Source organism: Diabrotica virgifera, chromosome 6 (assembly GCF_917563875.1).
Source record: "Diabrotica virgifera virgifera chromosome 6, PGI_DIABVI_V3a".
In the NCBI taxonomy this organism is placed as follows: domain Eukaryota; kingdom Metazoa; phylum Arthropoda; class Insecta; order Coleoptera; family Chrysomelidae; genus Diabrotica; species Diabrotica virgifera.
The window spans coordinates 2724475-2748938 of record NC_065448.1 but is presented as its reverse complement, the minus strand read 5'-3'; the positions used below and the strand labels follow the sequence as shown (position 1 = coordinate 2748938).

At 30.7% G+C, this 24464-nt stretch overlaps 1 protein-coding gene and 1 long non-coding RNA gene across 7 annotated transcripts in view; one reads left to right on the top strand and one right to left on the bottom strand.

Moving 5' to 3' along the window:
- Positions 1 to 24464, bottom strand: part of LOC114326319 (voltage-dependent L-type calcium channel subunit beta-2) — a 143742-nt gene that overhangs the window by 80397 nt on the left and 38881 nt on the right. The window lies entirely within an intron of this gene.
- Positions 3347 to 24464, top strand: part of LOC114326320 (uncharacterized) — a 70579-nt gene continuing 49461 nt past the window's right edge. Inside the window, exons 1-3 of one of the 2 annotated variants that reach the window (XR_007698852.1) lie at positions 3347 to 3484; positions 6672 to 6936; positions 13347 to 14902. This is a non-coding gene — a long non-coding RNA (uncharacterized LOC114326320). Of the gene's footprint in view, positions 3485 to 6671; positions 6937 to 13346; positions 14903 to 24464 lie in introns of those variants that run through there. The other variant, XR_003651830.2, reaches the window with a different exon arrangement.

Below are 24464 nucleotides of genomic sequence, written 5' to 3'. Positions count from 1 at the left end.
CGTAAACGATTAACGATTCATAAACGGAACCAGTGTCGGACGAGTAGACTAAGGCCCGGTTGTTCAAACGCTGATCAAGAAGTTGATTATAATTAAGCCCCCTTAACAATTATCAAATAAAAACACCCCTCATTGGTACGTCAAACAGTTGATTGTAATCAATTATGTTAATTATCATTATGATAATTAACATAATTGATTGATTAATTAATTATTAATTATTAATTAACCTAACAAATATTAACATCATTGATTAATAAATCTCATAATTGTAATCAATTATGTTTTCACAAAGTTGACATTGACAGTTGGTGACAGTAATTAAATATTTGATAATGATCAGTTGATTCCATTTTTGATTAGCGTTCGAACAACCGGACCTAATATGCATATCTTGAAACAATGATTCACTCCGGAGGTGATTACTTCCAGGAAATCAAAATCAGAATAGAAAAGGCTAGCGCTAGAGCAAATTTCAACAAAATGAGAAAAGTGCTCTGCAGAAGAGATTTGAAGTAGAAGCTAAGAGTTACGTTGGCTAGGTGCTACGTTTTCTTGATTCTGTTTTATGGAAAGGAAGCTTGGATCTTGAATGCGGCATCAATGAAAAAACTAGAATCATATGAGCTGTGGGTGTACAGAAGAATTCTGAAAATATCGTGGACAAAACAAGTCACAAACAAAGAGGTTCTGAGAGACGAATAAAGAAATGGAAATCTTAAATATCATCAAAACAAGAAAATTAGAATATCTCGGACATATTACACGTGGAGAGAGATACAACTGGCAACAATTGATTATGCAGGGAAAGATTCAAGGAAAAATAAGCATAGAGAGATGTAGCTGAGCAACCTGAGAGAATGTTACGGTTGTATATCAAATGAACTTTTCAGAGCAACTGTCTCTAAAGTTCGAATAGCTGTGATGATTGCCGACCTCCATCGCGGAGATGGCGCTAGAAGAAGATTCCAGAATACTTAGTGATTATTCTTGATATTGAGAAATGGTCCTTCAGAAGTTGTTTGGAACCTTCAAAAAGCTGAATAAGATATAGAATAGAATAGAAATATGCTTTATTGTCACCGAAAATTATACAAATTTTATGGACAAAGCTTAACATAAAATCAGAAAAAATAAATAAATAATAACAATAACAAATACAATTTTCTGAAATTTGATAAATCGTCAATATAAAAAAAATACAAAAATACAAAATATAAGTTAATATAGTAAAAAAAAAAACAAAATCGATATAATATTACAGCAATTAATAGAAATTGCAAAGTGAACATACAACAAAGTAAACTATAGATATAGGAACTAGTAAGTTTAAGCTGCTGCATGTGACACCCAAATATAGATTAGTTTGGTTACTTACATTACTGTAATTTCTTAGTTAGTCATTAAGAAACTCTTCTACTAAATAATATGGTCTTTTAGATAGATGAGCTTTTGTCATTTTACGGAACTTGGGGAAAGATGTTGTAGATTTGAGTTGTAAAGGAAGATGGTTGTATAGTTTTTTTGCGGAATATAATATAGATTTCTTTACTAACTCAGAGGACGGGATCGGTAAATAGATATCAAAAGTTGAATTTCTGGTGGAGTAGTCATGATGAGGCCTTGCTGGAAAGACATGCATATGTTTACGAATTAAGCAAACAGTTTCTAAAATATATAAAGATGGAAGGGATAAAAATTCGCGACCTTTGAAGTAACTTCTGCAATGTGTTGTTCTTCTGAGGCCAAACAGATACCTTATTGCTTTTTTTGTAATTTAAAAATAACCTCTAATTGGGCAGCTGTACTAGAACCCCAAAAAGGAAGACCATATTGAAGATGAGACTCGAACAAGGAAAAATATGTTAGTTTAGAAGATGCTAAATTGAGTTCTTTCGAAACAGATCTTATAGCATAGCAGGCTGAGGCGAGTTTCTTACTTAACAAATCGATATGAAGGGACCATTTGAGGTTGCGGTCTAAAAAAATACCTAGAAATTTTACAGAATCAACGGTAGAGATCTGGCTATTATTAACAAGCAGGGGTTGAATAGCAATTTTATAGGATAATTCTACTGTCTTATCCACGTTAAAAGAGAGTAAATTAGAGTCAGTCCAGGTTTTTATCGTAAGCAAATCAGAAGTTATAGTTGCATGAAGAGATGCAATAGTTGAGTTACCCCAAGTGATACTGGTATAATCAGCAAAAAGAAAATTTTTTCCATCGATTTTTAAATTAGTGATGTCATTTATAAAGATAAGGAACAGTAGAAGACCCAATACTGAACCGTGTGGTACTCCACATACAATATTTTTGAGACTAGAGTCAGTATCATTTGCTCTAACTAGTTGTTTCCTATTATTCAAGTAAGATTGGAACCAATTCGAAGAAATAACTCGAATTCCATAGAAATTCAGTTTTTTAACCAAAATGTCGTGATTTACACAATCAAAAGTTGGCATGGTCACAGAAAACAGTGGCAGTATAAAGATTATTGTTTAGTGCTTGGTAAACCTCATGAAGTACAGAAAACATGGCATTAGTGGTACATTTATTAGTTAAAAAGCAGAACTGATTTTGGGATAAGATGTTGTTATCAATGAGAAAGGACATAAGTCGGGTTTTTATGAGTCTCTCAATAATTTTGGAGAGTACCGGTAGTAAGGCAATAGGTCTATAGTTGCAAGCATTAGATTCTTCACCACCCTTATGAAGATGAATAATAATGGCTATCTTTAGGCACTCTGGGAATTTGCCTCTTTCAAAGGAATCATTAATTAGTGAGACGAGGATTTCCAACACATTTTCTGTGATATTTGAGAAGATTTTTATGGATAGTCCATCAGTGCTACAGGATGATTTGCTTTTGATACTATTAATGGTTTGGATCAGTTCAGATTTATCGATTGGTCTTATAAAGAATGAATTCGAGAATTTTCTTGAGTTAGGGAGATAGAAAATGGGATCTTGTTGCGGCAAAATAGTAGAAGTTATATTTTTACTCACATTAACGAAGTTATACGTTAAGACCTTATATCTTAAAGGTAAGTTTCACATGAAATAGATGATTTTTCCACAGGATAGATTGGGGTACCTCAACACCGTAAGGTAGAAGAGAATCGATTATGTATGTACAAATAAAGATAAAAAAAATCGTTTATAGATATACAAAAAAGAATAAATTGCTTTAACCTATTTACTAGTGACGATGTATGTATACGAGTACATAATAAAAAACACAGTTTATCTATAAATAATGGTACTTATATGTGGGATTTTTTATTATCTTGTATTGGCAATCGTTGGTGTGATGTCGATTGTAAAAATTAGATTGTTTTCTATCTGCCGAGTTTATTTATTATGGTAATACATACTAAGTCAGAGCAGAATCTATTTTTGTCGACGTTGTACAATAAATTGATTATTGATAAATATCTTTCATTGGAACGGTGAACACATTGACTGATCTATGGAAATACTGAGGTGAGGTATTATTTCTATAATCTAAGATTGTTAAATCGCAGGATTGATTACTTGGATATGTACCAGAAATCAAGAGAAATATGCAACAAAAATAAATTCAACAGCATTTTTGAAGAAATGAGCAATATCCAATTATTTTACGAGGGAAAGATGAAGTTCCCTGTTTTCCTGATTTTACTTACTCTTTTTTGTTTCATCCATTCGGCGTTATTGTCTCTACAATATCAATTTTCTTATTCTATTCTTTGGCGCCTTTGTTAGTCCTTTTCGAACAATTATTATATTTAATATATATCTCTCTTCAGTGCCACTACAATCAGGCGCGGATGTCAACGGGTCCATGGACCCCCTATTGTATTTGGTCTATAAGTATTTTTTTATTATTTATTATTTTTTTCTGTTAACTCTAAACTTTAAGCCATCAGTACAACACTAAATTACACGACAACCGCTTCCAAAGAATTGAAAGAAGCCATAAAATCTAATAAAACACCCTTCTCTGAAAAATAATCTGCAGGCGCATTTGTTTGGGTACCGGTGGAACCATAAACAATGGAAATATTTTTCTCAATTCAAGAACAAAAATGATATTTAAAAATGCAAATACATTACACTGGGTATAAACCTTATCTCATGAAAAGTCACGTTTCAAATTTGGGATACAATAAAGATATAAAAATTTGTATTTTACTAGATAATAATCCATGCGTACCTACCCATTGATGGTAGAAAGGTTAATCTTTATGGTAAAGAACGACCAGTGAGATTAATAGTCGTGAATTGTCTATCAATCCTTTTGGTACCGTAGGTATCTGGGATTATATAGTGTATTTTATCCTTAGAGTAAGTGTGAGTCGTATGGCTAAATCTGGAAAATATAATATTTGAGCAGTGTTGCCACAGGCCTTGGACAAAATTTCGGGAGATTGCTCCTATTTTCATTATAAAAAATATTATTTAGGAATGCTTTAGGTACGAGTATTCAAAAATAAACTATGTAAATTCATCATCATAATGTAATGATCAATAATCACCATTCATCATAAAAATCATTCAAAGTTCAAAATCGGTATACCTTAAAAAAATGTATTTTCTCGGCTTTCTAGGTATTAATAAGGTTTTTTTTTTTCTCTAATGATCCATGTTTCTGCTCCATATGTTGCTATTGATCGTATGATGTTTTTACATATTTTAAACTTTACTTCCCTATGGATGTTTTTCCAATTATCTGTACGCCCAGGTATATTTTACAACTTCGATATTAGCGTCGCCTTTCGCCTATCGTCAAATTTTTGTTATTTCCTTCCTTGTATTAGTAGACCAGTAAGGATCTGCGAAAAAACGTCTATTTTTGGATGTGAGAGGTGGCATTCGGATTTTTGCAGATAAAGTTAGGTGACAACTTCAACAATAATAATTGACTTATGCTCCTTCTCAAATATGCCCGGAACATTAATAAAAAAATTAAAATATTTAAAAATTTCGAAAAACATCGATTTTTTTCTACTTTCTTCGCTTATAACTTTAAAACGGTTCGTTTTGGAACAAAGTCGTACAGAAATAAAATAAAGATAATTGAATTTTGTATGATATACGACTGGTCAAAAATGTCTTAAGGTATTACCTTTTCTGCAATATAGCAATAAATACAAAATAAGGGGGCAAAATAAGTCTGTTGTTATTCAATATCTTTTAACCACTTTGGTGGCACTTAGAACCTTAGTAATTCTCTTATAAAATTCTTTGTAACATACTATAATGGTGTACCAAATTTCATTAAAATCGATTTAATAAATTTTGCATAATAAATTTGCAATCTAAATGTTTTTAAAAAAGTTCAAATTTTTTAAAATCTTTCTGAACAAAAAGTAGACCATTTAGAAGTTGGCTAATTTTTTTACATATAAAGAGGTGCTCTACCTATCTAATACAATTTACATAATTAAAATCGGATTATTTAAGGGGCCTCAGCAATGCTTTAAATTTATAAACAATTTTTTGGCTTATAAACAAATAGCTTTGTTTAATAATAAAAAAATTAATTTTTAGCAATGCAAATAATTCAAACCGGTATAATTTGACTTAAACTTTCAAATGCTGTCAGCAGAATTGCTATTTTATTTTTTAATCAAACGTTATTCGCGTTCAAAAATTGCAATTTTTCGATTTCTTGAAAGTTCCACCGCGTTTATCTCGAAAACTATGCATCCTACAAAAAAACTTGTAAGAAAATTTTTTGCTTAAAATTACCCAAGAAATACAAAAAAAATGTTTTATTTTGCGAAAAATCGATGTTATGTAATTCCTTAAGTTCTTTGTTTATAACAATCTTATCGACATCCGGATCAACTGTTACCTAAAAAATTCGTGTTATACGGGTCAAAATACATAAAAAACTTGGGTAAGTCCATCTAAATAAAGGAGCCTGTAGCACCCCCTCCTGGCCACAGCACTAATTTGTTTATAAGCCAAAAAATTGTTTATAACTTTAAAACATTGCTAAGGTTGCTTAAATAATCCGATTTCAATTCTGTAAAGTGCATTAGATAGGTGGAGTACTTCTTTATATGTAAAAAAATTGACAAATCTTTGTATGTTCTAGTTTTTGTTTTGCAAGATTTTAAAAATTTTTAATTTTTTAAAAAAAGTTTAGATTGCAAAATTATTATGCAAAATCTAGTAAGTCAATTTTAATTAAATTTGGTGTACGGTTTAAGCACATTACAAAAATTTTCTAAGCGAATTAGGAAGGTTCCAAGTGTAACCTAAGTGATGGAAAATCATTGAATAAGGACAGGCTTGTTTTGCCCCCTTATTTTATATGTATTGCTATTTTGAAGCAAGGGTGATAAATAAAGACATTTTTAACCAATCGCATCTGATAGAAAATTTAATTATCTTTGTTTTATTTCTATACGACTTTGTTCTAAAATGAATAGTTTTTAAGTTATAAGCAAAAAAATTAAAAAAAAAAAACCAAATTTTTTGAAATTTTTAAATATTTTATTTTTTTTATTAATGTTCCGGGCATATTTGACAAGGAGCATAATTCAATTATTATTAACGAAGTTATCACCTAACTTTATCCGCAAAAATCTGAATGCCACCTCTCACATCCACCTAAAAACAGATCCTTACTGGTCTATAGGGCTTTGGTTTTATTTACGTTGACGCTCTATTTCTTTAGAATTTTCTTCAAGTTCCACGCAGAGTTTTGTAATATCAAAGAGATGATGAAGGTTTCTTGAAACGTACAGTACGAAGATATAAAGGAGAAAAAAATAATAGAAAAAACTAGGCACTAATGAGGATAATTCTGAACTAACTCCCAAAGTAAGGCTATAATGGTTCCACAAACATCTTATCGAAAAAGGATTCCTAAGGGAGCTCTTTAAATATGGCGATATAATATTTATTTGCAAGTGAGGAAAACCCACTTTAAAAGATATAAGGTAAGAATTATTCTAGTTATAGTACTTAATAAACATTTTAACATGCAACCATTTATATTTAAACATCTAAAGCACAAAAGACAGAAAAAAATGTTACTAACAAAAACTCACTTTCAGATTCTGTAGATATTTTGATCTAAAATTATGCAGTTTTTTATACAAAACCTCCATATTATTCAACATCTGAGTGATGTTCACACGCTCCTAGCCAATACTAATCATAATGTTAGAGAATATCGGTCAAGTTGATATTTCTGTTCTTAACATCACCATAAAAATCCACGTTTGTTATGGTCGATGCAATTAAATGCATAATTATCGGCAAGACTCATAAAATTGGTCTTACATTATGTAGTTTTATATTTTAGCATCTAATCAATACATTCGAGAACATAGAATGTTTTCAGCATTACTAATCCTGATTTGTTTTGAAATCCAAAAATGAAAATAATGTAATAGGTTTGTGATTTGTGTATACAGTGAGGTGAAAGTGCAGACAATTCTAGTAAATTCAAAAGCTCTTTGGGATATTGTAGGATAGACAAGTTGACTGCGTCATTCTGGTTTAATTGTTTTAATTAATTTGAACAAAAACAGACTTGTTGGAAGAAAATTCTAAATGGACACATTAAGATCATCGACATATGTATTTTTGCAACCAATATTGCTCGTTCACTAAGCCAAGTGCCAAGTGTGGTTATTGGACTGTTGCGCTATCACCAGAAAAACACGCTGAATAAGCTCCTCTTTTGAGTCTGTGAAATATTTTCTTATACAGTACGTAAATCGTTCAGCTGGACATAAGGAACATACATTGTATATATTTAGATACATAAATACATACATTATATTATATTGAGATTATTGTGGTAACTTAGCAAGGGGCATTAACCTCAATATTGACAATTCATTACGACTGACACAAATAAACGTCAAAATACGACAATGTAGTAGCTAAATATTTTGCCCTAAGGGAATGGGAAAACTGTTTAGTTTTGAAATTGGCTGTTAAATAAAAAATATTGAAGTTATACTTCTTTACGCACGAGGGTGAATTTTTACATTCCCTGGCGCATGCGCACACCGTTGCACGTCATTATCTACGCCAGAGATCTAATTGACATAGTTGCCAAAGTATAAAAAAATCCTGAATCCATTTTAAATCAAATAGATCACACAATTATTGTAAACGTGGATTATACAACAAAACAAATTAATATTCAATGTAAATAAGTAAAGACTTAAGAAATAGAGAACAAGAATTAAGTTGTAATCTTTTAAGATTTGAAGTGCAAGCGTTTTTGCACTGCATTGTTAATAATTAAAAAACGGCTCCGAACTCTTGGCATGAGGCCGGTAGCATATTTACAAATGCTCCTATACTACGGCACCAGAGTGCCGAAATCGGTTAGCCTGTGAAAAACACTATTACGCTACAAACCCTCATTGATTTCGGCACCTATTAAATTATAAGACATCTATTAAATTATGGTGTCTAAGTTTTTATTGCAATTAATATTATTGTAAGTATTGTATATTTCAATTTATTGTATTCAAATAGAAATGTCGAAACTGCAATACACCTAGCATACTTAAAAATGGGTTTTTTTGGCCCTAACCCGAGAAACAAAAAATAAAACAAAAATTAAAAAAACGCCTATGAATAAAAAACGAATAAGTATTTTTTATTTTTATTTATTTATAAGTAACAGGTCGATTTTTGATTTTAATTTATGATTTTTTGACGTATATATCATGCTAGTGACGTCATCCGTCTGGACGTGATGACGTAATTGATGACTTTTTCAATAAGAATAGGGATCGTGTGATAGCTCATTTGAAAGGCAATTCAAGTCTCTATTCAGTAATATAAACATGAACATAATTATTTATACAGGGTATTCAAAAACAATTTTTTAATTAAATTGGACACAAAAATAAGACTTTGTGTAGATTATTTAATTCAAAATACATTCTACTGCTGTCAGAAAACAGAAATAAAATGTTTATTTTAAATATAAACATTACTTTTGGCTTAACTTCAATGTTTAAGCTACCACCCACCTGCCTCTTGACAGTTTGAACATTTAATTTAAGCGAAAGGCAATGTTTATTTGCCAAATAAAAAATTTTATTTCTGTTTTATGACAGCAGTAAAATGTATTTTTAATTAACTAAATTACGCACATTTGTCTTTTTGTGTTAATTAATTTAATATAAAAAAATTGGACACCCTGTATAAATAATTATGTTAGTGTTTATATTATTGAATAGAGAATTAAATCGCCTTTTAAATGAGCTAGCACGACTACTATTCTCCTTTAAAAAATCATCGATTCCGTCATCACGTCCAGACGGATGACGTCACTAGTATGATATATATATGCCAAATATCATAAATTAAAATCAAAAATCGACCTGTTTCGATAATTTCTAATAATGTTTATTCATTAATAATGAATTTATGCGATACTTTATGGACGCAGTGTATACGAGTAATTATATCTGTACCTATAAATAAATAAAAATAAAAAATATTTATTCCTTTTTTATTCAATGGCTTTTTTACAATTTCTGTTTTATTTGTTTCTCGGGTAAGGGTCAAAAAACACATTCTTAAATATGCTAGGTTAATTGCAGTTTAGATATTTCTATGAAAAAAAAAACAAAAGTAAAGCAACAAAATGTACCTATGTATCTATAAAAATAATATTATAGTAGTTATGTTATGCAATAAGAAATTTCTGACTATGAATCTGCAATCAATCGCAAACAAGTCTGACTAATTGGCTCTGCGAAAGACATTTTTCAGAAAAGAAAAGACATTTCTAATCCTGTTTTTCCAGCAATAAATTGAAATATAAATAATATACAATACCTACAATAATATTAATTGCAATAAAAACTTTACCACTTTACTAGAAATTTTAGACACCAAAATTTACTAGAAGTTTATAATTTAATAGGTGCCGAAATCAATAAGGGTTTGTAGCGTAATAGTGTATTCCAAAGGCTAACCGATTTCGGCCCTCTGGTGCCGTAGTATATAGACTAGGAGCCGCTATAGGTGAAATTTCTTAATCATTTTAGGCACGACGGGACCCTATAACTTAAATAGTAGAACCTAAAAGAAAACGTTTGAGCACTGTGCCGTCACTTTTCAGTGGCACATGCGTCGACAGTGGCGCATCAAACTTTCCACTTATGGACGGGATACATAAATTAAAAAATACCCTCCCTTATTACCAGAATTTAATTTTTTTCATTTTTTTAAGTTCTATGTGATTAAGACATAAGATTCATCGTAATTTTAACCCACCACCCCCTTCTCCCTGCCCCCACCATCAAAAACTTTATTTTTCGATTTTATTTTTTTTGTGGGATGCAATCAATTTTAAAATTTCAAAAAATTCACAAGCATAGTTAAGGCTTTTATAAAACACGTCTATTTTTTATAGACCTGTAGGTTGAGTGTACATAACCTCAAAAAATTAAAAAAAAATTTTTTTTTTGGAAAAAACTATTTAACTTTTTTTTGGGGATAGCTGCAGATCTAATTTTTTCTTAGTCTTGTGTATTCTATCAAACACTATATTTCTAATTTTTTTCAGATTTTTCTGTAACCCTGGTCACCTTTAAAAATCCAAAAAACTGTTTTTTAAGGGGGTTTTGGGGGTTTGAACGTGTTTTTCTGATTTTTAAATATTCTTAAGGACTCACTTACTTCAAGTTACATATAACCTATAAAAATAATGTGTGTGTACTTTGTACGCACGTAAGAAGATATTCTTCTATTACTTATATAGGTAATTTAAACGAAGTAAATATACTTAACAGGTTATTTGTATTTTATTTAAAAATTAAACCAACTTTCTTATCTACCACTTCCAAAAAATTTTTATTAAAATAACGAAAAATAAAAAAAGTATGAATCGTCTAGGACCTAGGATTAGAACCCGCGACCTTCCGTGTGCTTCCGTTTTCTGTCCCACCGCTCTGCCAACTACGCCATCGAGCCACTTGAATTGACACGTAAGTTTCGGATATAATTACACAACACGGCGACAAACTGTAAACATGTTATGCCTACATATTTTATTATTTTACTACAGGGAAACACAAATCCAAAAACACAAGAATTATAATAAATAATACATTTCCTAAAACCACTAATATATTCTTTTAATGACTTATTTGCACGGTTACAGATACATACATTGTCATACATACCTATATTGAAAGATTAGCAATGAACTACATACTGTCAGTGTGCGCAGGCGCGTGGTTGATGTACAATTTTACCCTCAATCGATTCGTCGCTAAAGAAGAATATCTTCAAAAACAAAATTAATTTGATATATTATGAAGTCTATAAAATAGGGAAAATCCCCCAAAACCCCCAAAAAACAGTTTTTCGGATTTTTGAAGGTGGGGAGCCTTACAGAAAAATCTGAAAAAAATTAAAAATATAGTGTTTGATAAAACACACAAAATTAAGAAAAAATTGGATCTGTAGCTATTCCTCAAAAAAGTTATACGCTTTTTTGACAAAAATTTTTTTTTTAATTTTTTGAGGTTATGTACACTCTGCCTATGGGTCTATAAAAAATAGGCATGTTTTATAAAATCCTCAGCTATGCTTGTGAATTTTTTGAAATTTTAAAATTGATTTCATCCCACCAAAAAAAATAAAAACGAAAAATGAAGTTTTTGATGGTGGGGGTAGGGGGAAGGGGGTGGTGGGTTAAAATTACGCTGAATTTTATGTGTTAATCACATAGAACTTAAAAAAAATAAAAAAAAATTAATTCTGTTAGTAAGGGAGGGGGTAACTTTTAATTTATTTATCCCGTCCAGAAGTGGAAAGTTTGATGCGCCACTGTCGACGCATGTGTCACTGAAAAGTGACGGCACAGTGTTCAAATGGTTCTTTTAGGTTCTACTATTTAAGTTATAGGGTCCCATCGTGTCTAAAATGATTAAGAAATTTCACCTATAGCGGCTCTTAGTCTAATAGGAGCATTTGTAAATATATGCTCCCAGGTAGCAATACTGTTTTGCGCGCTCTATCTGCCTACCCTGCTACATTCTATTATAAAGCTATTATTTGACATAATAGTAGATAAATTACGTTGTTCCTCAAACAAGGATAAGTGTTTTAAGGAAGGAAACTGCATTACGACCCTTACAACATTTCGTTACAGGCTCCATTTGCATTTTAACAAGAGGAAACTTTGCAACGAACCTCTTTGACTAGTTTTGCGTTTTATTATTTCCGTTTTAGCGTTGCAAATGCAAAATTAATGCTCGACCCTATCCGGATTTGGGTCACTTATGCATTTTGTATGCGAATTTCAACATCAAACGGACACATTTTTTGCGCTGCGCTAATTGCTAAAAATTGGATTGTTCCCAAATTGAATGTTATGTTTCATTAGTGAAATTTTAGTGACAGTTTAAAGGGCTTTTAAAAAGCTGTATCGCACATATATAGAGGATTTTTCTAAATAGGCAATAACTCGTTTAAAAATTAATAAAGCCTGAACGTCAATATCTTATCGACAAAAAATATATTATTAACACCTATATCGCTCATGACCTGCCTAGTGGCACAACTAAAAAAATACGTGTTTTGGACTATTAGTAGATGTAAATGTTAAAATACACATTCTTTTCAGCATCAATACCGGCATAACTCAAAATTGAAAATTAGGCTTGAAGATTCCGGAAGTGTCGTTATTGTATTATGTGATGATTAGTCCCAAATATTGGCTGCATTACAGACACCAATCAGTTTGCGTCAAACGTTTGATAGGACCAGGGCTCGTTCATGTTATCAGCAATGGCACATTTTAAGTTGGGTCAGTGTTGAGGTTGTTATAATCCCTAGTTAGTCTATTTAATGAAAAAATATCTTACTGAAATAGTGACATAACTCAAAAAGTTACATTTTAAGAAGAGTAAACTTTACAATAACTTCTTTGAATAGTTTTGCGGTTTATTATTACCGTTTTAACGTTGCAAATGTAAAATCAATGCACGGCCCTATCCGGATTTGGGTCACTTATGCATTTTTTATGCGAACTTCAAAATCAAATGAACACATTTTTTTGCGCTGCGCTAATTGCTAAAAATTGGATTGTTCCCAAATTGAATGTTATGTTTCATTAGTGAAATTTTAGTGACAGTTTAAAGGGCTTTTAAAAAGCTATATCGCACATATATTGAGGGTTTTTCTAAAAAGGTAATAACTCGTTTAAAAATTAATAAAGCCTGAACGTCAATATCTTATCGACAAAAAATATATTATTAACAGCTATATCGCTCATGACCTGTCTAGTGGCACACATAAAAAACACGTGTTTTGGACTATTAGTAGATGTAAATGTTAAAATACACATTCTTTTCAGCATCAATACCGGCATAACTCAAAATTGAAAATTAGGCTTGAAGATTCCGGAAGTGTCGTTATTGTATTATGTGATTAGTCCCAAATATTGGCTGCATTACAGACACCAATCAGTTTGCGTCAAACGTTCGATAGGACCAGGGCTCGTTCATGTTATCAGCAATGGCACATTTTAAGTGTTGAGGTTGTTATAATCCCTAGTTAGTCTATTTAATGAAAAAATGTCTTACTGAAATAGTGACATAACTCAAAAAGTTACATTTTAAGAAGAGTAAACTTTACAATAACTTCTTTGAATAGTTTTGCGGTTTATTATTACCGTTTTAACGTTGCAAATGTAAAATCAATGCACGGCCCTATCCGGATTTGGGTCACTTATGCATTTTTTATGCGAACTTCAAAATCAAATGAACATTTTTTGCGTTGCGCTAATTGTTAAAAATTGGATTGTTCCCAAATTGAATGTTATGTTTCATTACTGAAATTTTAGTGACAGTTTAAAGCAGGGGCGTCATTTGGGCCTCCAGGAGGGGGGCATTTGACCCCCTGGCCCTGAAAATAACAAAAAATACATCAATATTCATCATAAAATCATATATAATGTATTGTATATACAGTGTGTCAATTTTAAAACTTACAATGGCTATATCTCACGAACAAAAGCTGATATCGAAAAATGCTTGAAAACGTTTCTAGGATAGTAAGGGGGAACTAAAATGACATGAAAGAGAACTCACCCCATCAACCCCCTAGGCCCCATCCATCACAACCAAAAAAGTTTAAACTGCAAACCCCTACTTGTGATACATCATTGAAAAGGCTATAAAAATGCTATTCAATGGTATAAATAATAATTATACAGGGTGAAGTAATAATTGTGAAACTTTAGCTTAAATGAAAAATTTAATAAGGTTTTCTTGAATTACAAATTTATTAAAAATGTCAATTAACTAAATACTTAATGTGAATTCCGTTGTTTGGTAAACAATAATACAGCCTATTTTCAAATTCTGCACGAAATTTAGCAAATGTTCTAGTAATAGGGCGACATGCTTGAGTAATTCTTTCTCACAATTCCCCAAGTGAAGCAAGTTGAGTTTTATAAACAACTGATTTAGGGTAACCCCATAGAAAAAAGTAATATACTATCCTACTATAAAAAGTACTATCCAATGGTATAAATAATAATTATACAGGGTGTTAATATCAGCTGGCTTACTATGACTTTTGTATTTGTAATGCTATCTCTCGGACTATTATTTTAAATGGTAAGTGTCTGCTCGTACTTTTTTTTTATTAAAACTTAATTTGCCATTTTTGCCTTAAATCAGTTGTTTATAAAACTTAACTTGCGTCATTTGGGAAATTGCGAGAAATAATTACTCAAGCATGTCGCCCTATTACTAGAAAAACATTTGTCAAATTTCGTGCAGAATTGGAAAATAGACTGTATTATTGTTTACAAAACAACGGAACCCACTTTGAACATTAACTTAATTGACATTTTTATCAAATTTGTAGCTCAACAAAACCTCAATAAATTTTTCATTTAAGCCAAAGTTTCACAATTATTGTTTCACCGTGTATAATTATTATTTATACCATTGGATAGCATTTGTTATAGCCTTTTCAATGAGTTTGCAAGTAGGGGTTTGCAATTTGAACTTTTTTGGTTGTGGTGGGTAGGGCCTAGGGGGTTGATGGGGGTGAGTTCTCTTTCATGTCATTTTAGTCCCCCCTTACTATCCTAGAAACGGTTTCAAGCATTTTTCGTTTACAGCTTTTGTTCGTGAGATATAGCCATTGTAAGTTTTAGAATTGACACACTGTATAGTGCTTGCCCCCCCAAACAAAATTTCAAATGACGCCCCTGGTTTAAAGGGCCTTTAAGAAACTATATTGAATATATAGTGTTTTTTCCATATTGCTATTTTATACACTATATGTATTATATAATATATTCTATATTCTATATACTGTTATATAATTTGATGGGGAAAATTTAGAAAATTAATTTTATTTCAATGACCACGAGATCGTAGATCTCGTATAAATTTGGCCTGTATATGGCCAAAATTTGTAAATAATATATTTTAGTCGTAAGCAGTGTTTCATGGAAAGTGAAGAACGTTAGTGGTTAAGATTCTACGAACGGACTATTTAAGAACAATAGAACTAAATTACGATCGGTTTTAGAAAGTGGATGTATTTGCGGTTGACGTGAACAATAGAACGTTTTTAAATGCTTCCTAGAAAGTAAAGACGGTAAACAAAATTGTTTAGTTTAGAACATAGGTTTTTTCTAGCATGTAAGACAAAAATTAATTTTGGTATCTCCTGGAATTTGACAAGACGGAAAATTTGTATACAACACTATTTGTTTTTAAGAAAGGAAAATAGGGATGTAATGTGTAGAGAGAATGCTTGTGATTGGCGAAAATATGGATGGAGGGAGAACAAAGTGGTTGAGTCTCAGATTGATGAAGGAAAAAGATTTACTGTGTAAGTAAGACCTGAAGAGACCAGTCCAGCAGGCGAATTCTATAATTTTCGTTATTATCGCGAAAGCTAAGCTAAACGATAGCGAAGTTGATTTATGTTCATATTCTATAAGGTTAGTTTTCGCTTTCGCTTCGGTATCATAGCGGCATACGATAATATACGAGTTTAAACGACGTATGAATAAATAATTACGGCAACATTGCAAATATACGTGCAGGGAGTAAAAAAAGAAGAAATAAAGAAAGAAGAAGAGTAACTAGCAGTTACATGACGTATTTATATAACCTTATCTGCTTTATAATCACAACTTTGATTTAATTATTTCCTTGAATAACTATATTTTTATTATATTTTAATAAAAATGTTGCCAGTGCAATTTGTTCTATATTATGGAAAACTCGCGAAGAAACCATCTACGGTTAACTCGAGAGGAAAGCGGGTTCCTTCGAGATAGAAGTGACCCATTTGGTTTAACAGATATAAGGTTTATTGATATTTTTCGCTTAAGCAATGAACTAGTTCGATTCCTTTTTGATGAGCTACAGGAACTTACGGAAGATATGGTGTAAGAGCATCACGAATTCATTATCAACAAGAAACACAGAATTCTTGTGGAATCAACAACGAACAACCCGCTTAGCGCATGCGCTTGTGTACCACGTGAAAATGATCGACCAATCACTATCGAAAGCGAAACGAAACGCAAGCCAAAAGTTATCGCTTTCGTTTGTAATCGGCTTCGTGATCTGCTTCTCCGGTTCTTCCCGAATAAGCTTACAGAATAGCAAACCGTCGGATAACGACCGTAATTGTTTCGCGTTGATCTTATAGAATCGGTCCACAGTTCGGAAAGTGGTGATTTTGTATGAAGTGGTTAAGTTGGTGGCCGTGTAAGCAGATTTCTGTTGAGACGAAATCGTGATCGAGTCGAGAAGTAAAATCTCCTCGTGTCCGAATAGATTCCAGTTTTTGTCTGGAACGAGTAACCGGTTTTGTATCAATTTCACACAAGATATCGAGCTGAGAAAAAAATCAATCTTGGAACTATAAAGATTGACATTGTTTGTATCGAGTCAAAGACTAAATTGAGGAGAGATTTCGAGCGAGTGCTGTTTTTTGTTTGTGAAAGAGTTTGGAAGAGAAGGCAGTAGCAGCATCCGAGGAGCACGTGTGGGGAAACCGAGGACAACACAATCCATGATAAGAAGAATAGAAGATAAAAAAGGTTAGTCAGATTATGTGTAAAAATGAGAGAGGTGTTTTATATTACATACCATATTTGTTTTAATTTAACAGTTTTACAGCATAATTCATTCATTCATAAATTCATAGAAGATATAAGTAGTCTATTTAGAAGATGAAAATTAAAGTTTATTTTTTTTATAATAATAAGAACAGTCTACCGAATCTTTTAGATGAAAATTTGTTAAAAAAAGGAGATAGTAGAATTAAAGAATAATTTATTAGATAAGAACATTTTTTACAACAAAACTTTAGCATACATTTTGAATCGGATATTTATGGTAGAGTATATAGATAAATAATACTTATAGAATTTATATATGATTTTGAGTACATTTATTTTCCTTGTTTTGTCCTGGATGAAGTGAGCAACGAGAAATACCAGAAGCCACAAACTAAAGGTAATGCATTAAAATCAATTAGCCCTGAGAATAAATTTTATTTCGAAGTTTTATTAGATTTTTGTTTTGTTTCCATAAGTAGTAATTAAAATAATTAATTAATTAATCGAATTATTAAAAAGCTGATCAGTCTCATAACAGAGAGAAAATATAGAGCATAACAATACGTTGGTAGAATATTTGGACATCTTGGGTATTAGTGCACCCTATGTAACGCACAGCTATATCTTATGTTTGTGCATCACAGTGTTGCCATGTCATTTCTTTCATAATTTCAATCAATGTTAAATGTACCTACAAGAATAATAGAATAAGAACTGGTTTTCCCTCGTGATTTACTATGGAATCTCTAACGCGAGAATTTCAGTGCCACCGTTGCATTTGGTTGTCTTTTTAAAGACGGATCACATGCTATAATTTTTTGTGGCGGATATTCTTGAGTTGGGATTGATTTCATGTAATCGAATGAACTATCTTTTAGTAAAGTCGTCCCAGGAACGCAACTCATCAATATTGGCAATATCATTTTTAAGTCGTCTACTTTAAAATGTATAATACGTGTCTGAATTGCCGATATAAATGAGTCAGATTAAATAAATTATTAGAAGAATTTTTTACTAAGCAACAACATTTTTATTTATTTAGTATTATTTTGTATTTTGACAACGACACCCGACTTGGGCGTCGAAACGTTAATAAAATCATTTTTAGGTAAAATTGTGGCTTATTTCCCATTTGAATATACTTGATTAGAATAAGAACGTTTACATCTCCGTCATTATACTAGGTGGAATGACAAATGAGATGTCAAATGAAAGCTTATAATCCAAGGATAGTACTAAAGGTGAGAAATTAGACCTATATTGTCTGTCCCTCAAAAAATAAGCGTTATATTGGGGATTTCTAATGTCGACATTAAAAGTTGCACCATTTTTTTTCTATAAAACATTTTGATCTAAAACTGACCAGAAAACTTCTTTGTACCCTCTACTTTCAAATAAACGTGATTAAGAAGCAAAATTTTAAACGTCGTCACACAACTTTTGCGATTAAACTTTCCAATGCACAAATCCGCACCTTTTTCTTTGAAAAATTCATACCCTTTATCATGATAAGAATAAAAACTTGAAGCAGGTACCTTTGTCTTTAGAAATGTTAGAGCTATATACTGTAAAAATTTCAGAAAAAAATATTAAAATGGAACAGAGTTGTAGTGAGGTAAACGCAAAACCAGTGATTTCATTTTTTTTTATTTTTAGGTTAAAATTGCGATTTTGACAATGTTCCCCCACATAAAATTCAAAATAAACCTCATTTTCGTTTTCAGCACCCTCGAAAATATAAAGTATGAATAAAATTAGCCATTCACCCCTCCGTGGTCAGATCTCGAAAACCAAGCGCTTTTTTGAGGGTGTCCCGCTCGTGTATAATATCACAAAAAATTGTAACGTGATAGTATGAAAAAATAGAGGATACGGCAACGGTGTTACAAGTGATGGTCGGATCCAATGCCAAAATCTACACAGACATATTAGGGTGCACTAATAGCCAAGATGTCCGAATATTTAAATATATTTACCAACGAGTCGGTGCGTTTTGGTTCAATTCAGTCTTCTTCCAAAGCCTCTTTGATAGCGGGTAAACATAGAAACACGTGTTAGGGGATGGAAAAAAGCCTCGAATTGAATCAAAACGAAACCGTCTATTTTTATATTCTATTAGTGCAGAGACTAAGATGGGTTAGACACACTGCTAAGATGTAATATAATGAGTAGACAAAGTAGAAAACGATCAGATAGAAGATCAATTGATGATTGGGAAGAAGCCCTTAAGATTCTAAGGGTCATTAAATGAAGGGAAGTTGCTAAGAATTGATGGGAGTAAAAATTTCTCTGTGAGCAGGCTAAGATCCAAAGAGGTTTGTCGAGTCAATTATGATGATGATGAGTTATCAGACACCCATACCCAGTGTTTTGTGAATAATACAGTATTCAAAAAAGCAAATATTTATCATTTTTATTGAGGGACTTATAACTTACAGATTGAAATGGCGAACGTCTAATAACAATATAGAGATGACAATATCTACAATATAGACAATATCTACAAGAGATGATGTTAATAGTTTGAGAACAATATTCCATCTTTTTCCTACATCTATAAATACTAGTAGTCGAGCAAAGATAAAGCAGATGCTTTTACTAAACTCATATATTTACGGCTCCATAAATTTGGTCCAATTTTAAGTTTGTTTGTACAATCTGGACATGAGGTAACCTCCTGTATTTAAACTTGCTCATTGCCGATAACTTGGACTAAAAATAACATTTACAATTTACCTATTGGTCCGGATAAAAACTAAATGCCACAGAAATCGAAAACAATTCTAAAATTACAAGCACAATTGAAATGTTTATATTGAACGTTTATAGACGTGATTGATATAAATGGTATATGTGTAGCGGATAAAAGATCAACGGTTTTTAGTAAAAAAATTACGTAGATTAATAAAATCATAGAAAGTACCTAGTGTTAGAGTCGTAATTTTTTTTTATTTATTAGAAGAAGAATGCACAATCCTACGATTAACAAGAATTTTATATTTAGACGAATCTGTTAGTTTTCTGTCCTAGGTATTCCCAATGGTTCACCTACTAGCCTTGAGTGTCTAGCAGAACACTTAACTGTTTGTATGGTTATGGAATCCGTTTTCATGATCTTTGGCAGTTTTCCCTATTTCTTCTTTAATTGTATGGGATTTTCTATATGGAACTCCCGATGTAGGTCTTTTTGCGAATAAACAACGGAGCGTTGACTATGTTAGAATAGAATAGAAATATGTTTTATTGTCACTGAAAATTTTTACAATTTTATGGACAAAGCTTACATACAGCCAAAGAAAAATAATATCAATAACAAATAACAACTACAATTTACTAAAATTAGATAAATCGTCAATAATATATAGTAAGTATATAAAAGATAAAAGCAAAGATAAAAACAATTTATTGCAAAATTTATATAAATTGCAAATTGAACATACTTACAACGAATAATAAAATACAACATTAGGAACTGACAAGTTAAAGCTACTGCGTATGAAACCCTACTTCCTTAGTTACTCATTAAGAAATTCTTCTATTGAACAATATGGTCTTTAGATAGATGGGCTTTTGTCATTTTACGGAACTTTGGGAAAGATATTGCAGATTTAAGTCGTAAAGGGAGATGGTTGTAAAGTTTTTTTGCGGAATATAATATAGATTTCTTTACTAGCTCAGTGGATGGGATCGGTAAATAAATATCAAAGATTGAATTTCTGGTGGAGTAAAGATGATGGGCCTTGATGGAAAGACATGAAGGTGTTTACCAATTAAACAAACCGTTTTTAGAATATATTAAAGATGGAAGTGTTAAAATTCCGTGATCTCTGAAGTAACTTCTGCAATGTGTAGATCTTTTGAGGCCAAACAGATATCTTATTGCTTTTTTTTTGCAATTTAAAATTAACATCAAATTGAGCAGCTGTACTACAAACCCAAAAAGGAAGATCATATTGAAGATGAGACTCGAACAACGAAAAATATGTTATTTTAGAAGATGCTAAATTGAGTTCCCTTGAGACAGATCTTATTGAATAGCAAGCTGAGGCGAGTTTCTTACTTAAAGAATCGATATGAAGGGACTATTTGAGGTTGCTGTATAAAAAAATACCAAGAAATTTTACAGAATCAACGGTACTGATCTGGCTGTTATTAAAAGGCAAAGGTTTTAGAGCTTCTTTATAGGATAATGTTACTGTTTTATTTATTTTAAAAAGAGTAAATTAGAGTCAGACCAGGTCTTTATCGTCAGTAGATCCGAAGTTATAGTTTCATGAAGAGATGAAATAGTTGACTTGCTCCAATAGGAGAGGGCAATTAGAACGAAGAGATACAATGTTTCGGAAAAAATCAAACAAGGTTATATTTTTCTAAAACTTTTTTTGTTAGTTTATAAATATGTTAAAGTAAAAAGTTCTACTCACAAATTTCGCCGCTAATTGTTTATTAATTGTTTAAACAATAACAATTGTTTTGTATAAATAATGTTAAGAATATGGGTGAATTCAACATTTTATTTTGATAAAAAATGTTTTTATCCAAGTTTTGATTATGCTGTAAATCCTTAAAAAGTAGTTGTAAAATCCGATTTTTTTTTATAAAACGTTTGTTTACATATATGTGGATATTTTTGAGAGGTTGCTGAACCTGAATCAAATTTTGATAATTTAAATTATAAAATGGCAGATCCAAAATGGCGGATAACTTAAAAAATAGTTGTAAAATCATAATTTCTTTACAAAATATATTTATTTCTACATATATTTATTTTTGAGAGCTTTGATAAACCTAACTTAAATGTTAACATTATAAACTATAAAATGGCGGATCCAAAATGCGGATTTTCTAAAAAGAACATAAAAAAGAACATTTTTCTAAAACATTTATTGTCTTTATTTTTAAGAGGTTGTTGAATCTGAATTAAAGATTAAAAATTTAAATTTCAAAGTGGCGAATCCAAAATGGCGGATATTTAAATGAAAAACAAGTAGAATCCAATCAAACAAATATGGAATTTCATTCTTAAAAAAAAAGATAAACAAATAATTTTCACAATAATATTAAAAATTAAAATGTATTAGAAAGAATATTAAAAAAAAACAAATTTTCGATTAGAAGGATGTAATTACATATTGGAACATAGTTTTTAATTCCAAACAACTTTTCTTTATAAAAATTTTCGATATTGTGAAATATGAAGGTACTTTACTCCTGAGCGAAATTCATATTTTTTACATACCTCGTACAAAATTAACAAAAATTGATATTTGATGGTTGCATCTTATGTTATATGCGATGCAGAGTATTTTATAAAGAATAACTTTTTTTCGTAAAACTGATATTAAAAAAGTTATCAATAGGTTCCAATTTACGCAGACATACTGTATAAGAGCTAAAAAAATTTTTTTTTGTTGAACATTTATTATTGTTGAAGCTTATTATTAAACGTATTTTAGGTAAGTTTTACAGAACAAAGTTTTGATCACTCTGTATATACATTTTTTCAGCTGGTAATTTTCGATTTTTGTATTACATTTTTGTTATCTTTCTTAGTTTTCTCAAAAAGAAATTGTTTATTTCATTTTTAAACTAAAATAATTCAGTGTTTTTTAAAGATTACATCCCAAGCTTTAAAAAAATAGTAAAAAAATTGTATTAGATTTATTCAAACTTGAGTAATACCGTCTTAAAGTGGTGGGAATTCTGTAAAACTACGAAGTTTTCAAAAATTACATTTTTTGAGACATCGTATTATTTGAATTAAATTTTTGAGATTTTTTTTGAATAAAATATCGTTTAGTAAGATTATTGAGAGGTAAGTTGTGCAAATTTGAGAGTTTTATAAGTAAAATTGTATTAGTTACACATTTTTAAATCATTTTTAAACAAAATTCATGTAAGGCTTAAATCTGCGAGGCAACATAATTTTTTGCATATTATCAGTAGTAACTGCACAAGAGCTCTAAAATTCTATATTAATTTTAGAGAACGAGTGCAATTTGTTGCGATTATTTCATGAATAAAACTGTTCAAAACCAAAATTTTATTGTAATTTATTTATGTAAGTACAAATTAGTACAATTAAACACACAGTTATTATAAATATTTTGCGGTTGAAAGTCATCACTTTTATAATTTTTAAAACATTAATTGTCATTAATGTCACTGAATGTATTTTTTCATAGCAACGAAGGGCATCTGACGTAATATACTTGACGACGGGAAATTATCAAAAATTATCAGTAGTAATTGCACAAGAGCTCTAAAACTCTATATTAATTTTAGAGATCGAGTGCAATTTGTTGCGATTATTTCATGAATAAAACTGTTCAAAACCAAAATTGTATTGTAATTTATTTATGTAAGTACACATTAGTACAATTAAACACACAGTTATTATAAATATTTTACGGTTGAAAGTCATCACTTTTATAATTTTTAAACATTAATTGTCATTAATGTCACTGAATGTATTTTTTTATAGCAACGAAGGGCATCTGACGTAATATACTTGACGACGGGAAATTATCAAACATTATCAGTAGTAATTGCACAAGAGCTCTAAAATTCTATATTAATTTTAGAGATCGAGTGCAATTTGTTGCGATTATTTCATGAATAAAACTGTTCAAAACCAAAATGTTATTGTAATTTATTTATGTAAGTACAAATTAGTACAATTAAACACACAGTTGTTATAAATATATTACGCTTGAAAGTCATCACTTTTATAATATTTAAAACATTAATTGTCATTAATGTCACTGAATGTATTTTTTTCATAGCAACGAAGGGCATCTGACGTAATATACTTGACGACGGGCAATTATCAGTAGTAATTGCACAAGAGCTCTAAAATTATTTAATTTTTCCCGAGTGTCACTTTGACAGTTTTAATTTCACGAGCCGAATGCGAGTGAAATTATTTCAAAGTGTCACGAGGGCAAAAATTCTATATTAATTTTAGAGATCGAGTGCAATTTGTTGCGATTATTTCATGAATAAAACTATTCAAAACCAAAATTTTATTGTAATTTATTTATGTAAGTACAAATTACTACAATTAAACACACACTTGTTATAAATATTTCACGGTTGAAAGTCATCACTTTTATAAATTTTAAAACATTAATTGTCATTAATGTCACTGAATGTATTTTTTCGTAGCAACGAAGGGCATTTGACGTAATATACTTGACGACGGGAAATTATCAAAAATTATCGATTTAATTTAGATTTCTGTAGCTTTCTATTGGTCAGAATCTCCTATGAATGAAATAATCAAAAATTATCAATTTAATTTAGATTTCTGTAGCTTTCTATTCGTCAGAATCTCCTATGAATGAAATAATCGGGTATAGTATCACAAGA